Raw genomic sequence first — 16,837 nt, forward strand, 5'->3', positions numbered from 1 at the left:
GGCTCAGTTCAAACCAATGGGTACTATACCCAATATAGGAATATATATTATAATGGTAAAAATTAATTTATCCATATTCATTTAACCCAGGTTTGAACAGAGCACCCAATTTCGTAATCCATAAGGCTTCCATGGTATTGAGTTTATCATGCCAGCCAGCCTTGGTAAACCTAGGCAGCTGAATCCTATCAATGATAGTAAATTGAAACAGAGCAGTTGGGTGAATCACAGTATGCTTGTATAATGCATTGGTAAGTTTTCTGGTTCTAATGGCACTTAGGTGCTCACTTATACGGAATCTCAATGGACGTGAAGTTTGACCAACATAAAATGATGTACATGTGCAGGTGGCCAAATATACCACCCAATCAGAACTACAATTACCAAAAATCCTAATATTGTAAACATGTGGAGTGTTAGCACTAGAAAATTCTTTGATTTTGTTCATATATCTGCATGCATTGCAATGGCCACAAGGAAAGGATCCAATAAGTGGATCACCAAAAAGAGTCATTTGTGTAGTTGTTGGGGGTTGTAATTTTTTGTAATATGTAAAGTGAGAATTTAGCGTTCTGCCCCTACGATATGAAAAGGAGCATGTCTGAGGTAGTATCTCAGACAAAAACTCATGAGCTCTAAGAATACCCCAATGGTTGTCCACAATATTTTTAAAAGAAGAGGTATTGTTACCATATGTAACAATAAACCTGATAGGTTGTACTGTAGAATCAGTAGCCACCTCATCCTTATGTCTATATGATAACAATTGTGACCTTGGCATATATCTGACCTCCTGCATGGTTTTATGAAGTTGACATTTGTTATATCCCCTCTGGATGAATCTGTCACAAAGGTCTTTTTCACATTCAACATGCGAGTTGGTAGAAGAACAAATACGTTTCATACGTATAAATTGTGATTTGGGGATGTTTTTGATGATGTGGCGGGGATGATTACTAGAGGCATGTAAGAGGGAATTATACTGAGGAAACTTCCTATGTACACTCGTTGCCAAGGTGTGATCATGTTGTCTGATGACTTTGACATCCAAAAAAACAATTCCGTGATATTGAGTCTCCAAAGTAAACTTAATATCCCATTCATTATTGTTCAAGTATTGAACAAACTCTTTAGCCAGAAGTAAATCTCCCCGCCACACCATCCAACAATTTACGATCGATCAGCTTGGGCTTTTGAAGGTGAATCATTTCTTTCGTTCCCGTTTGGACTTTTGAAAGGGGAATAATATTTTTTCTATTACTGCTAGTTACTTGGTGCTACTTCGTTTAATTTTTGCTCTACGTTGGGAATGCAGCCTTATTGTTCGCTCTAACAGGTGATCTATTCTACATGTGAACATTATGTTTGACTTTTATGCTTTATTTGAGTCGTTTTGACTTTTTTGGGCTTGTACTATTATTTTTGATATGGAATCGACGTTGGACGCCATCTTGAAGCCTTTCCTGCCGTGTTGGGACTATATTCCTAATATTAACAGCACTTTTGGAACTTTAATGATTGGATATTCAGTTTATTTCGATTGGGGCTTCAGGACCATCTAGCTGGGAAGCTATGTTCATGTCTATACATGGATATGGACATTTAAGTTGTATTTCCATCAGTGAAGGTTATTTACTTTTTTTACATCTGCAGCTATTGGTGTCGGATTGATGCATTCGTAGAAATAACGCCAAACGCAATTTGGGGACATTGTTTTTTTGTCTGTTTAAATAGGTGACTTATTTCTGTATTTTGTATTTGACCATTATTAGATTGGGCCATCTGAGCCACATTTATCTTGGGACTGAAACATCATACATATAAATGAGTCTAAACGCCATTTTGTTTCTTTCATGGCGATTTTGGTCACTTATTTTGCATTTAACATCATTTTGGTGTCATTTTTTTAGATTTATTACCCTATTTAATATCTGAGGGGCTATTGACCATTTTTGTGTGGAATTTGAATTTATGATCATGATTTATATGGTGGAATAGATAGTGTGCTAAACCTAATGTATGCTTTCAATGGTATGTAATATATATCTGTGTGTTCTTTAAATATCTGAGGGGTTGTGCATGGGATTGTGCTTAGTACAATATTTGACAGATATCACTGAGTCAGGACTATTGCGAGATGTATACTTTTCTACATACTGTGCTGTGATTTCACCTATAGTTACAGTTTACAGCTATTTATTAGCATTACATCATTTTTTGTGAGTTATATCTCATATGGGGAATGTATTTCATCTCTGAACAGTTGTCGGAGTGCTTCCAGTATACTTATCATTATATTTAAACACATTTGGGATTTCCCAGTGTTTGTTTGGCAATATACCTTTTTATGGTGTTTCTGAATTCCAAACACATATGTTTATTTATAAGTTTATTTTTACAAAGCTCTTGTTCTAGATGATACAGTTTGTACCTGACATGGGATTGTTAGAGATGCAATTTATTTTTGCTTTAAATATTGATTTTTGAAGCTTACATTATTGTTGAGCTCAACCTTACCAGTTTCAGTACCTCTATTTTTCAGCTTCCATATTTGATTTTTTGACTATATGATATATGTAGGCATGTTAATAGTTTCTATTGTCATATGCCATGGACTTATATTGAATTCTGTATTTTGCTGTGTGCAAACTAATTCTCAATATAATTATTGTCCTGGCATAGATGCCTCAAGATTATGGTTTCTTATTTTTGTATTTAGTCTCACCAGTTTTATTTAACAAGTTTCATCCATATTTTTTATCATTCATGACAATTTAACAAAGTGGGAGAGACGAATGTCGACCACGGATTGTAGGAACAGATCTGTTCTTGATAACTAGTGACCATTGGTCTGATTGTGGTTTACACATGGGCTGGTACTTGGTTTATTGATGACGGCTGAGACGAATGTCGGCCGCTACTGTGATCTAATATTGTGCTTTATTGATATTATGGTTGTCTGTTCTTTTTTGTTACCAAAGCTGTTCAGGTCTATTCTGTGTCAAGATTTGATGTTTTGGAGCGAAACTGTATTGTCTTGAACAACTAACATTTGTATAGTCTTGTTATAACGGAATTCAGAGACATCTATCCTCTTTTGGGGCGGTTTTGCCTTTACAGATGTCTTGGTGTTTATTCCACTTGTATGTGGTCATCTTCAAATAATTCTTTTGATATTCAATACGTTTTTTTGGGTGTTTGTATTTGTATTTATTACTGTTCAGATTTGATATAGGAACAACATGGACCTTAAGGATATATTACAGAAACTAGCAGCGGATAAGGACAACTTAGAAGCCTTTGGCTTAAATATTACAGATCCTGGTTGTCCTAACACACGGGTAGGGGATGCTAAATATACATGTGGTAATTTGTTCCACAGAATAACTAAAAACATGAGGGCCTTAAGAGCCAATGTTTGGCACTTGAAGCTCTTTAAAGCCTATAAACTTAAAAACATAACCCCTAGGGGACTAAGGATTCGAACTCAACCGCTAGTTAGTTTGGTAGATGAACAACTTACTAAGGATTGGGCTAAGGCCCAACATGATGCATCCATGTTGTTTGTGGATACATTAGTATCATATTATGAACGTATGGTTGAACAACAGCCCACTCAGGTATATAATGACTGTATGGAAGCTCAGGTTTTTGAACATCAGGATTTTTATTCTAATCATGTTAGGGATTTAGCGAAGGAACTTGCAAATTTGGAAACACAATTACTCAAAAAGAAAACGCAGAAATTTCAGCAGGATCTGACCGACTATGAAAAGGGCAAACCATTCATGGTTCAGAGAAATGTAAGATTTTTTGAGACATCTAGTAGAACAAATCAAAAAAAGAGGCCCAGATCAATACTGAAGAAGACTAATATGTTTTTTACTAGTAGTGTGACTGATGAGGATTCTTCCTCTGCCACTGATCTTGAATGCCCTTCCAATCAGGGGTCCCCAGCAGCCAAACGTAAACCTTCATCAGACCCTTTAGACATAGAAAACGGAGGGGTGGCAGGAAACATAGGGGACGGGGCTTACAGTTTACAACAACTACTACAGAAGATAGTCCAATAATTGATAATGTGCATAATATCTCTTCCTTTGAATTATCCTCTGACCAAAATAAAGTTCTTAACAAGGGTTTGAATTTTGTGCCTTCTTCTTTGGTTTCGGAACAGACTTTTGTCAATGAATTGAATGAATTTTGTCGATTGATTAATCTCAAAATATTTTTTGCAGATTGTGATCTCTCTCAAAGTTCATCTGGCTTCCATTTTGGTAAATCTACCTTCCAACCACCTATGGATAAGCATGTGGCCATATTCAGGGACTGTGTGCTCAAAGATCTACACTTTTCACCCGGATTTCAACCTATCAAACATAATTTGACACCTTTAGAACGTAAGGGATTACAAGAATTTAGTTCTAACCATGGCATTATTATCTTGCCAGTGGATAAAGGGGGTGGGATTGTGGTAATGGATCGGGCCATGTACACTGATGAAGCCTATAAGCAACTTTCTGATACCAGGTTTTATATGCACATGGTCATAGACCCGACACCTAATTTCAAATCGACTATTGACTCATTCCTGGATATGGCCACGGAAGAAGGGATTATTGATCCACGAACATGTAAACAGCTAAAGGTTACCAATCTGATTCCTCAATATCTGTATTTGTTGCCCAAAATACACAAGCACCCCACGTGCCCTCCGGGCCAACCTATAGTTTCTGGAAGAGGCTCTTTAACTGAGCCTCTTTCTATTTTTCTCACTTATTATATAAAACCTCTATTGTCTCAGGTCAGGTCTGGGTTACAGGACACAACGGAATTTTTGAATATTCTTCACGATAGTCAGTTGGAATCGGATTGGTGGCTTTGTACCTTAGATGTTACATCTTTATATACCAGCATTCCACATCAGGCTGGCCTATTGGCCATAGCATTTTGGTTGGAGGAATCTCAATTGTATTCTACTGGATTTAACAATTTTCTTATTAATTTGACCAAATATGTACTGACTAAAAATGTCTTTTTCTTTGATGGTCAGATATACTGGCAGACTAGGGGTACAGCCATGGGCGCTTCGTTTGCCCCGATATATGCTGATCTTTTTATGGGTTATTTCGAGAAAAAATACATTTATGATAGTGCAAATAATTCATTTATGGCAGAGTTAGACATTTGGAGGAGATATTTGGATGACTGTTGGATGGTGTGGCGGGGAGATTTACTTCTGGCTAAAGAGTTTGTTCAATACTTGAACAATAATGAATGGGATATTAAGTTTACTTTGGAGACTCAATATCACGAAATTGTTTTTTTGGATGTCAAAGTCATCAGACAACATGATCACACCTTGGCAATGAGTGTACATAGGAAGTTTCCTCAGTATAATTCCCTCTTACATGCCTCTAGTAATCATCCCCGCCACATCATCAAAAACATCCCCAAATCACAATTTATATGTATGAAACGTATTTGTTCTTCTACCAACTCGCATGTTGAATGTGAAAAAGACCTTTGTGACAGATTCATCCAGAGGGGATATAACAAATGTCAACTTCATAAAACCATGCAGGAGGTCAGATATATGCCAAGGTCACAATTGTTTTCATATAGACATAAGGATGAGGTGGCTACTGATTCTACAGTACAACCTATCAGGTTTATTGTTACATATGGTAACAATACCTCTTCTTTTAAAAATATTGTGGACAACCATTGGGGTATTCTTAGAGCTCATGAGTTTTTGTCTGAGATACTACCTCAGACATGCTCCTTTTCATATCGTAGGGGCAGAACGCTAAATTCTCACTTTACATATTACAAAAAATTACAACCCCCAACAACTACACAAATGACTCTTTTTGGTGATCCACTTATTGGATCCTTTCCTTGTGGCCATTGCAATGCATGCAGATATATGAACAAAATCAAAGAATTTTCTAGTGCTAACACTCCACATGTTTACAACATTAGGATTTTTGGTAATTGTAGTTCTGATTGGGTGGTATATTTGGCCACCTGCACATGTACATCATTTTATGTTGGTCAAACTTCACGTCCATTGAGATTCCGTATAAGTGAGCACCTAAGTGCCATTAGAACCAGAAAACTTACCAATGCATTATACAAGCATACTGTGATTCACCCAACTGCTCTGTTTCAATTTACTATCATTGATAGGATTCAGCTGCCTAGGTTTACCAAGGCTGGCTGGCATGATAAACTCAATACCATGGAAGCCTTATGGATTACGAAATTGGGTGCTCTGTTCAAACCTGGGTTAAATGAATATGGATAAATTAATTTTTACCATTATAATATATATTCCTATATTGGGTATAGTACCCATTGGTTTGAACTGAGCCTAATTTTCCCATATTCATGTGACCAGTTTATTCTTAGACTATTTTTCCTTTTTTTGGAATTTTTTGTATAACAATACTGACAATCTTCTTTTTATGGTTGCATATCTCTTTAAATTGAATAGTATTTAAGGATCATCAGCACACATTATCCTGAATTATTTTTTCCTGTACTGAAGAAGGCCATTGTGTTGGCCAAAACCGGTTTGCAGTTTTTTGCCATTCATTTTTTATATATGCCACAATAAATTACGTTTTATTGCTTGCTGCAACCTTTGTGCTGGCTCGTTTTGTGTATTTAGGCTTAAAATAGCTCACAAGGGCAGTTAGCTTAGTACTAATCTATGAACCTATGTGGTCTGCTCTTTGAATGACAGTGAGAATGAGCAGTTTTTAGCCTTTATGCTTTCCTTTAGAGACTTAGAAAACAAGCTCTATAAATACAAGCATTTACAGTGGCAGAAGTTGCATTTAGAAGCCTCTCTACAGCATAATGTTATTCCCAGAGTGCTCCGTGTGTTGAATATGCTTAGTTATGATGATACCTACCCAGAACTACTGCGGAGATGGCAGCAGCTTAATTTAAAATTCAGTACTTAGGTTCATAGGTTCATAGGTTCATACTAGGCTATCTGCCCTAGGGCATTTATAAGCCTAGCCAGAGTGTGTTTGGCTTTCGCCACCCATTTTAAATTAATTTTGCTATGCCCTTTTTCGAGGTTAGTATACTGTGCCTCTGTCTAACAGTGACACAGAAGTGATACCCGGGGTAAACCTACGATCTCCCATCCACTCATCAAGACTCCTCTTGAAGAGAATCAATGAGGGACTCTGCCTAACCTGGACTGGGATTTTATTCCATAGTGAAGGGAGCCTCTAGGTTATGAATCTGTCCCTCCAGCATGTCCTATTTATTTCAGTGCTGAGGTTCAAGTCTCTCGAGCGCATAGCTCGATGGGATTTGGATTTTCTGAGGTGCAGCATGTCCATTAATTCCGGGTTGGACATGGCTTTATACGTCAGGCACAGATCGCCTCTGAGCAGGCAGTATGCCACTGAGTAGAGCTGGAGATTCTTTAACCGGGCAACATATGGCATCTGTTTGAGCCCTTTGATCCTCTTGGTGAGGTACTTTTGGGGTCTTTCCAGTTGCTGCAGGTGTCTGGTAAGGTACATCCCAAAAGGGGCATTGTACTCAATTATGGGCCTAATGAGGGATGAGTAAAGAGGCACAATGACCTCCCCTGATCTAGATGTGAATCCCTTCATGATTAGATGGGCTATATAAAATGTTTTTCTAACAACTTTGGCCACGTGTTTGTCAAATGAGAGATTGCTATCAACTTGGGTCCCCAGGTCCCTAATTACTTCTTCCAGATTAATGGATTACCACCTATGTGGTAATTTGTGGGCACTTTGTTTTTGCCAAAGGGGATGACTATACACTTCTTGGCATTTAGCTTGAGGCCATGGCTCTGGCACCAGTTGTCTGTTTCTATGAGGCCCTTTTGGAGGATGCTTGTGTCGGCTGGAGAGTCGATTATAGCGCCCAGTTTGCAGTCATCTGTGAACTTGGTCAGCCACAGTCCTTCCGTGTTGGCCTGTACCTCCGAGAAATATATACCAAACAGGAGAGGTCCCAGGACTGAGCCTTGTGGGACGCCACTTGTAACTGGTTTGGAGTCTGACATGGCTCCAGCAATTCTAACCATGTGGGTTCTGTCCTTGAGCCAGTTTGCAACCCATCTAGTGACATAGGGGTTTATATTTAAGCTGGTGAGCTTATCTATAATGCCCGAGTGGGGTATTGTATCAAAGGCTTTTGCGAGGTCCAGGTAGGCTGTGTGGACCACCTTCCCCTTGTCAATGTCCTTGGTAACTGTTTCAAAGAAATCGACCAGGTTTAAGAGGCAGGATCTGCCCTTAACAAAGCCGAACTGGGTAGGATCCAGTGTCTGAAGGTCCCCAATATCTTTTTTTATGAGGTCCATGATGATCCTTTCCATAGCTTTGCAGACCAAGCTAGTCAGGCTTATGGGGCGATAGTTTCCAGGATCCGTTGCGACACCACCTTTGTGGAGAGGGACCGCTGTTGCTGTACGCCACTCTTTGGGTACATATCCTGTGGTAAGGCTGAGATTGAACAGTAGTTTTATGTTTGGGTTTAGCTCTTCTTGGAGTTCATGTAGGACACAGCCCGGGACACCGTCTGGTCCCATTGATGCTGTGTTTTTTGCTTTGGAGAGGGCAGCTCTTACCTGAGCATCATAGATGTCAGGGGGGCAGCACTCTGCTGGGATAGATATTTGCCCTTTTGGTGGGGAGGGGGGGAGAAGTTTGCACTGAACCTGTCAGCTAGGATGTTGGCAATGTCTGTGGGTTTGGTGTATTTTTTGTCATTTTGGACCAATTCTGAGCATATCTGGGAATTCCCACCCAGGTTCCTAACATAACTAAAGAAAGCCTTGTGATTATCCTTAGTGTCCTGTGCAATTTTTCTCTCGAAGCTGGCCTTAGACGATTTTATGAGTGCCCGTAGTTTTTTGCTAACACTGATCAGAGATGCCTTCCCTTTTTGGAATTTTGCTCTATCATGTAGTAGCTTCCGCCTTCTATTGTATTGTTTGTTTATGGCTGGGGTACACCAGACAGGACGTCTGCCTTTGGAGGATTGGGTCTTGGTTTTATTTGGGATTGCATGATCCATGCATTCCTGAAGGTGTTCATAGAATGCGTTTATAAAGGATTCTGCGGTCTGGGCCGTATTTTCCACAGGCCTGGGGGCTTTGAAGGATTCCACCTCGGTTTTGAGGAGTGTGAAATTTGCTTTAGAGAAGTTTTTCACTGTGGTTTTCTGGGCAGGGGGTGGGGTTGGAATGTGAGTATCCAGTGAGATTAGTTTATGGTCTGATCTTACCAGTGAGGGATACACTTCTGGTCTGGAGCATAGAGTCCCCATGTTGGTGATGATCAGGTCCAGTATGTTTTCCCCTCTTGTGGGAGTGGTAACAAGTTGTTCCATAGCGTTTGAGTTTATAAATTCTAGGAACCTTTGAGCTATGGTGTTGGAGCTAGAGTAATGCTCCCAGTCTATGTTTGGGTAGTTGAAGTCGCCCAATATAATGGTGTTTGGAGAGACCTTCATATTTTCCAGTGTTCTCAGGAAGGCCGAGTGGGGTTCCTGGGTTTGGGAGGGTGGTCTGTAGCAGGCTATAAACTGGAAGGCAGTTTTACCCACTGTTAGTTGCACATGGATAGTCTCTGATGCTTTGTGCTGTGCCACCAACCTGGAGGTGTGGGTATCTTTGACGGATATTGATACTCCCCCTCCTTTTCTGGTTCAGTCCAAGTTTTGGGGCCGAAAAGCATGGTATGAGGTATAACCTGGCAGTGCTGGGGTGCTCTCGGGAGCCTTGAACCAGGTTTCTGTTACTTCACAGATATCGATGTTCTCCATGCTAAGGAGAGTTTTGAGTGCATGCATCTTGAGGTTTAGACTTCTGGCGTTGAGTAGCATTACGCTTAGTTTCTTATCCCTTGTGATACCTATGGAGGTGGGTTTGTCTTTTGAGCCTTGCCTAAAAAAGCCACTATGGGGGTAGCAAGAGCCTTTGCCAATATCCAAAAGCCCAGGGGTGACAGGTGCAAGCCGTCCCTAGCGAAGCATCGTGGCTTGTCGAGCATGTCATCCCAGGCTGACAGGCATTGGATCCCCTTTGAATGACACCAATACTTAAGCCAATTGTTGAAATTGATCATCTTGTCTTCATATTGTGGCATCATTCTTGGTGAGGGTAAGATGCTACTCAAGGTCAGGGTCATACCGGCCTGGGCCACATGCTCAGAGAGATCCTCTATGTCTCTTTTCATGTAGTCCAGGGAGGTACGTCTCAGGTCATTCACACCAGCATGGACAATGACGGAGTCATATTTGTACTTGCCTTGGAGTGACCTGAGTGCTTGTGTTATGTGGCGGATCCTAGCGCCCGACAGGCAGCTCACCGTGACCTTCTCCTTGTTCAGCCTGGTGAGCGGGAAATCAGTGTGCCTGACGATAGAGTCACCTATTACAAGTGTATCAGGTGTATTTTTTAGCCTTAAGGGCTGTGACTGTTCAGCACACTGGCTTTGTGAGCTATGTGTTGCACGTGTTTTGTTTTGGGGTAGCGGTTGCTTGGGTGTCTGCTTTGGAGGTCTCTGCTACTTAGGCAGATTTTTATTTAGAGCCTCCGGATATGTTTTTGTGTGTTTATGTGTTTGGTTTGCTGTCGTGGTATGTCTATGTGAGACTGGAATTGTAGTGAGTGTGATTTCCTTCTCCTCCTGACAGGTTTCGCCAGTACTGCGTTGAGAGAGCTTAGCCTCCAGTTTGGCTATATGGTTGCATCTCTCACATGTGTTGGAATTTGTTGGGAGGAGGAGAGGGTTGTCTGTGTACATGAGGCAGTTGTAACATTGCCTCAAGATTCCCAGATTCACCAGCTGGACCGGAGAGGAGATTGACAAGTGACCTTTGGACATGCTAGAATAGTACTGGGAATTCCTTTATAATTGAAAAAAAGGGCCAATGGGGAACAAGGTACTGAACGGGAGTTTGTGAGGGTGTAGTGCTTTTAATTTTTTAGTGCTGACTTATATAATTGCTTTAGTGAGCAAGTGCCAGGTAACTTAAATGCAATGTGTTACAGGTAACTTAAATGCAAAATGACAAACAGTAACTTTCTTTCAAGTGAAACAAGGAAATAAGTACAGTAAGCAATGCAGATGTCACTAGGGATCCACAGAAGCGCTGAAAAGCCGCGTTTTAGGTGGAATTAGCATTTCAGGGAAATAACAAGCAAACAAGCATACAAACAAAGCTAGATTCAGCAGGCCTGGATCTAGTCTATGCTACAGCAAACAAGGTGTACCAATTTCAGTAAGAAACAGTTCAAATATGCAGGCACTATAAGCCTTTAACCAGAAATTCCCAGCTCAGAAGGGCAGAGTCCAGCCTCTCCTCCCACAAGAGTGCAGACCACGAACCTTCTTAATGTAAAATAACTGGCCTGAAGCCCAAGTGCTTAAACCAGAACTAGTACACTTTTAGAATAACAGACACTGAGCCCTCAATCAGCAGTTCCCAACTTAAAAGGATGTAAGCTACCTGTCCTGCCACCACAGTGCAGGCCAGAAACCTTCCTAATGTAAAACAACTGGTCTGAGCCCAAGTGCTTAATCCAAAAGACTTAGAATGATAGCTACACTTTAATCAAGTTACTACCAAGCAGTAATAAATACAATTGAATACTTTAAAGAATGCCTGGATTAGTGCTCAAGTTATACAAACAAAGCTAGATTCAGCAGGCCTGGATCTAGTCTATGCTACAGCAAACAAAGTGTACCAATTTAGTAAGAAACAGTTCAAATATGCAGGCACTATAAGCCTTTAACCAGAAATTCCCAGCTCAGAAGGGTAGAGTCCAGCCTCTCCTCCCACAAGAGTGCAGACCACGAACCTTCTTAATGTAAAATAACTGGCCTGAAGCCCAAGTGCTTAAACCAGAACTAATACACTTTTAGAATAACAGACACTGAGCCCTCAATCAGCAGTTCCCAACTTAAAAGGATGTAAGCTACCTGTTCTGCCACCAGAATATATTAACCTGCTAGTTGCCTTTTTTTTACCCATGGAGAAGTAGCTTTTAAGTGATATTGTTAGCTTGCAAGCTAACATTTTCAAACAGTTTACAACAGATGTGATTGCCAATAAGTTAGATCAGCTATATGACAATATCATGGCTTATAAGAAGCGCCTAGAGTTGGTAAAAGTCAAAAAATTACAAAGGGATATTCGAGATTTCCACAATAATGCAGTTTTTGCATGGCTGAGGGATCAACCTAACACTTGTGTGACCCCTCATGTTGATCAGATACCTCAGCAAATAACAGACACTTCGCTAGGCACAGGTAGTATTCCTAAGCCATCTACTTCTAGTGTGACTGTGGGTGAAGCTCCAGTAACTGAGAAATATGCTTCATCACAAAATGTAAATAATGCACCTGTTTTGCTAAATGAGAAAATGTCACCTTTAACCACCTCTAACGAATAAAAGAAAGACAGTATTACAGCCTCTGTACCACGAGGGGCTGCTGTTGGTGAGAGTTCTAATGATTTTTTAGAAGGGAAATAAATTGCGCTTTTCCCCCTACAGTCCCCTCTACCCATCAGGAACAGGTCGAGGAGTACAGGGAGGAAAGGTTGCTTCCAGAGACCACACAGCATGGACAGGCTGCAACAAGCGGTCAAGAAATGGCATTTTTAAATCGAAACTTGATTTTTAACATTTCTTCGTTTCAACTTACATTGGCTCAAATTGAACTTTTAAATAAGGGTTTATCATTCGTCCCTGCTAGACGAGCAGACCAAGCTGAGTTGCTGAAGGCTCTGAGAATGTTAGGTAGATCTTTGACTTTAAAATCTACCTTTAATTCAAATAACATAGGTATGTCTAATATATACAGGAAACCTAGCACATTTGCGCCTTTACTACATCCAGTGATACAGACTTTTATTAGTACATGTGAAGACCAATTTAGACAATGTTTTCTTGCAGGGACTAAACTGGCATTCTGTAATATGATTCAAGAAGACTATGTAGCACTAAATGAACTAAAAAATGTAAATTCTATTGAAGTTAGACCTGCAGATAAGGGGGTAGCATTGTAATTTTAGATAGGGACTTGTACACTCAACAAATGAGATTGTTGTTATATGATGCTTATACTTATCAGAATGTCTCTAAGCTGATTGCAAACGGTATAATGGAAAAAATTTATTTTTTAATTTTTGATTTACTTATGACTGGTCTCATAGATGAGAATCTTTTTAAGTCTTTTAATGTTGAGCAACCCTTTATTCCTACTATAAATGGTCTACCGAAAATCCACAAGAATTTGGTTTTACCACCCATGTGCCCCATAGTTTTGGGTAGAGGGTGGTGTACGGAACCTTTGTCATTTTTTATAGAGAATACTTTGCATCTCCTATTGGAACAATGTGACAGTGTTTTGAAGGACAGTAAAACCTTTTTGGAAAGACTTTATGTTAAAATGCTGGACTTTGGTAGGGATTATATTTTTGTTACATTAGATATTGAGTCTTTATTTTCTGGAATCTCCAATGACTGGGGAATAGATAGTATTAGGTCATTCCTGGTTGAGAATAATTGCTTTACAGGAGACATGGTCACACTTATTGGCTCTCTACTTGATATTGTGTTGGAAAATAATGTCTCTATGTTTGAAAGCAAATTTTTTCTGCAGAAGGTTGACGTGTCTATGGACACTGCTTGTACAACTAGCTACGCCATCCTAGCACTTATACAATGGGAAAAGACTTATTTATTAACACGTGAGAATATTTATTTTGATCGTATCCTTTGGTACATTCATTTTGTGGACAATATTTTTTTGTTATGGCAAGGGACTGTGGAACAACTAGAAAGCTTTATTGAATTTTTACATCAAACAACTAACTTCCTTAGATTCACAGATAAATATTCTGCTGACAAGATAGATTTTTTTGGATGTACAACTGATCAAGTCTGATCTTGTTAACCTTACTACAAGTATTTACAGGAAACCCACACAGAAAAAATGTTCTTTTACATAAAAGAAGCATGCAACCTAGGCATGTCCCCCATAATGCTTTGAAGGGCCAAGTGTATAGATTGTTACGCTTACACAACGATGATCAAACTGCACATATAGCCCTTGAATTATTGAAACAGAGGGGCTATACTGGTCCTGAGATAGATGTATGCATCTCAAAAGCCTGGACACAGAAGGAAGGTAGTTGTAAACCTCACTTTGAGGCTGGTCAGTCCAGTAATGACCCAGATGTGTTGCCAGTGGCTGACAGAGATATATTTAGGGTTTCACTACAATATTCTAGTGACATCAGTAATTTCTGTGATATTATTATAGATAATTGGAAACTTTTGAATTGCGTACCAGAACTCAAAGGGAAGATTGGTGAGGCACTTCATTTTTCTTTTAGGAATAATAAGTCCTTGAAGAAGCATCTATGTTATAGATCTTCCTCTGTTAATAATAGGATTGAATCTACTAGGACTGGTACCTTTCCCTGTAGTAATTGTTCAGCTTGTAAATATATTTGTACCTTCCAAACATACACACATCCCGACAAAGGTTTTACCATTAATGTTAGTTTTTATGCTGATTGTAAAACAGCTAACATTGTTTATTTTGCCTCCTCTCAGTTATGCCATGATTTTTACATAGGCAAGACCAATAGATCCATTAAAGAAAGGGTTTTAGAGCACCAAAGGGATATTAGGAATAAAAAAGAATGCAATGCTTTGGCATTACATACTTTAGAAAATGGGGTAACACATGTTTTTAAATTTTTTGTACTTCAGGTTTTAGATTCAGATCTGTGGGGCGGTGGCCTGCCTAATCGCACAGAAGCAGCAGAACAGAAATGGATACTGCTTGTTAATGTCGGGTCTCAATGGTGTTTTTACTTTAAAACCTTTTTTGAAGGCACGCCCTCTGAAACACTAGTATAGTCTTTGTTTTAATTAGGGGCTGGTCTTTTTATTGGCTTGATTGTGCCATTTAGAATATTACCTCATTTACTTACCAAATAAGGAAAACTAGTATACTATACATAGGTATGCCCTGGGAAGGAGGTGAGAGAATATGTTTACTGTGCTTTGCCGACTGCAATGCTTTGATTACTGCAGTGTTTGTGTAATTCATTTATTTTAATAAGTCATCAACAGCCTGCCTTTTCTGTTTATAGCTATGGAAAATATTTTTTTTCTGCATTTCAACTTTTTTTTAAACAAACTGGCATTTCTTTTTGGTCACTATAGGGGATGCACTTACTATTTAATGTGTTGCTGGACTGTAGATAATTAACTCTGATCTGTAACAATTTCTGTGTAGCAGAGTCCTTCTCAGCTGGACAACAACAGAATGCCAAAATCTAAAGGGACAACTGTACCCTTTAGTATTGCTCTGTCTGACTCATGTGTTGCTTGCTTGCTTGGCAACTGGCTTGCACTACTGTTTCTGTCATTACCCTGACAGTGTGGGCCACACTACCTCCAACTTTTCATTGTGATTCAAATGTGCATAAATCACTGAGGGGATGGATCGCTTGGGTAAATGTCTCATTTTTATGCTTGTACATAGCTGAAGCTATTGAAGGGAATTAAGCTTTTGCCTTTTTGCTGAGTCCATTTCTCATAAAACTGTAGATTTCTGGTAAATTACTGGCAGTGGGAGTGGCAGATCTTTGATGACTGAAGTCAGAAAATAATGGCAGGCAGCACACATTAGTTTTGTGCAGCTTGCTTATAAACTTTTCAGACGCTTTTCAACCATTTTATTGTTGTAAGACCAACACACAGTATTTAATGGTAATTTGGGTGTTTTGTTCTGTATTAGCAGTTATAATTACTACAGCACAGTGCTCTGTGTTTTTTCATGGTTTCAACAGATGCACTCAGCCACTCACACACACATACACATCCTATGAACTCAACTCACCCAGTTAAAAAGTTTTAAAAAAAATTGCACCGCCACACGTCTCCTAAATGTACTAGTGACAGTTTCTGGCATGCTCAGTGCTCACAATTATGCTGATTATGCATTTTCTACTATTCTCAGGAATCTTGTCCGAGGCTGAGTTATTTTCACTTAGCTGTACCACCGTGGAGCTAAAATTCTAGTACAGCTAACTGAAGGATTAGCTCTGCATTAAAGGAAAAATGAACTACTTGTATTCTGTTTACTTTTTGGGTGAAGAAGAATAGAAGTACTTAGCTGGGAACAGGAAAAGCAGCGAATTTGTATGTCAGCAGAATGTTACTACCCACACAGCAGTTAACACTGCATTAAGTTTGCACCATCTAAGCAGAGGTTGTAACAGAGCAGTAGTCCATGTTGTCACATTGACGTAATGCCCTCTTCTTTAGTTGGCTGCTGCCACAAGTTGTAGGCAGGCTGCTGCAGCCATAAACAACATTTTTTAAAGCTCTCTCTGGATTTTGAAAAGCACTAAAACAGTCAGGCACTGTCTAGAAACCCTGAGATTGGCAGTAACTGCAAATTATAAATAAAAAAAAAAATTGGGAATTGAAGGGGCTACTCATGAATTCGTGGCACCCCACTATTTTGCTCTCAAAACAGAGAAATACCGAATAACTCGGTATGGTTTATAGGTATGGTCAGGTATGTATAGCAGGTATATTAGTAGACTATTGCTACTATCATTGGGATTGTCTCCACGGACATGGTGTGTGTTGGTGGTCACATCTGCTTATAACATGTCTGCTATTGGCTACTGACAGACATCCTAAGGACATCATAGTACAGTACCGCTCGTAGCACGTAATGCCCCTGTGGACTGCAGCAGAGATATTGGCCAATATATGTGGACATTCTGACAC

Source organism: Protopterus annectens, chromosome 2.part2 (genome assembly GCF_019279795.1).
Source record: "Protopterus annectens isolate FY-2018-M chromosome 2.part2, PAN1.0, whole genome shotgun sequence".
Lineage (NCBI taxonomy): Eukaryota > Metazoa > Chordata > Ceratodontiformes > Protopteridae > Protopterus > Protopterus annectens.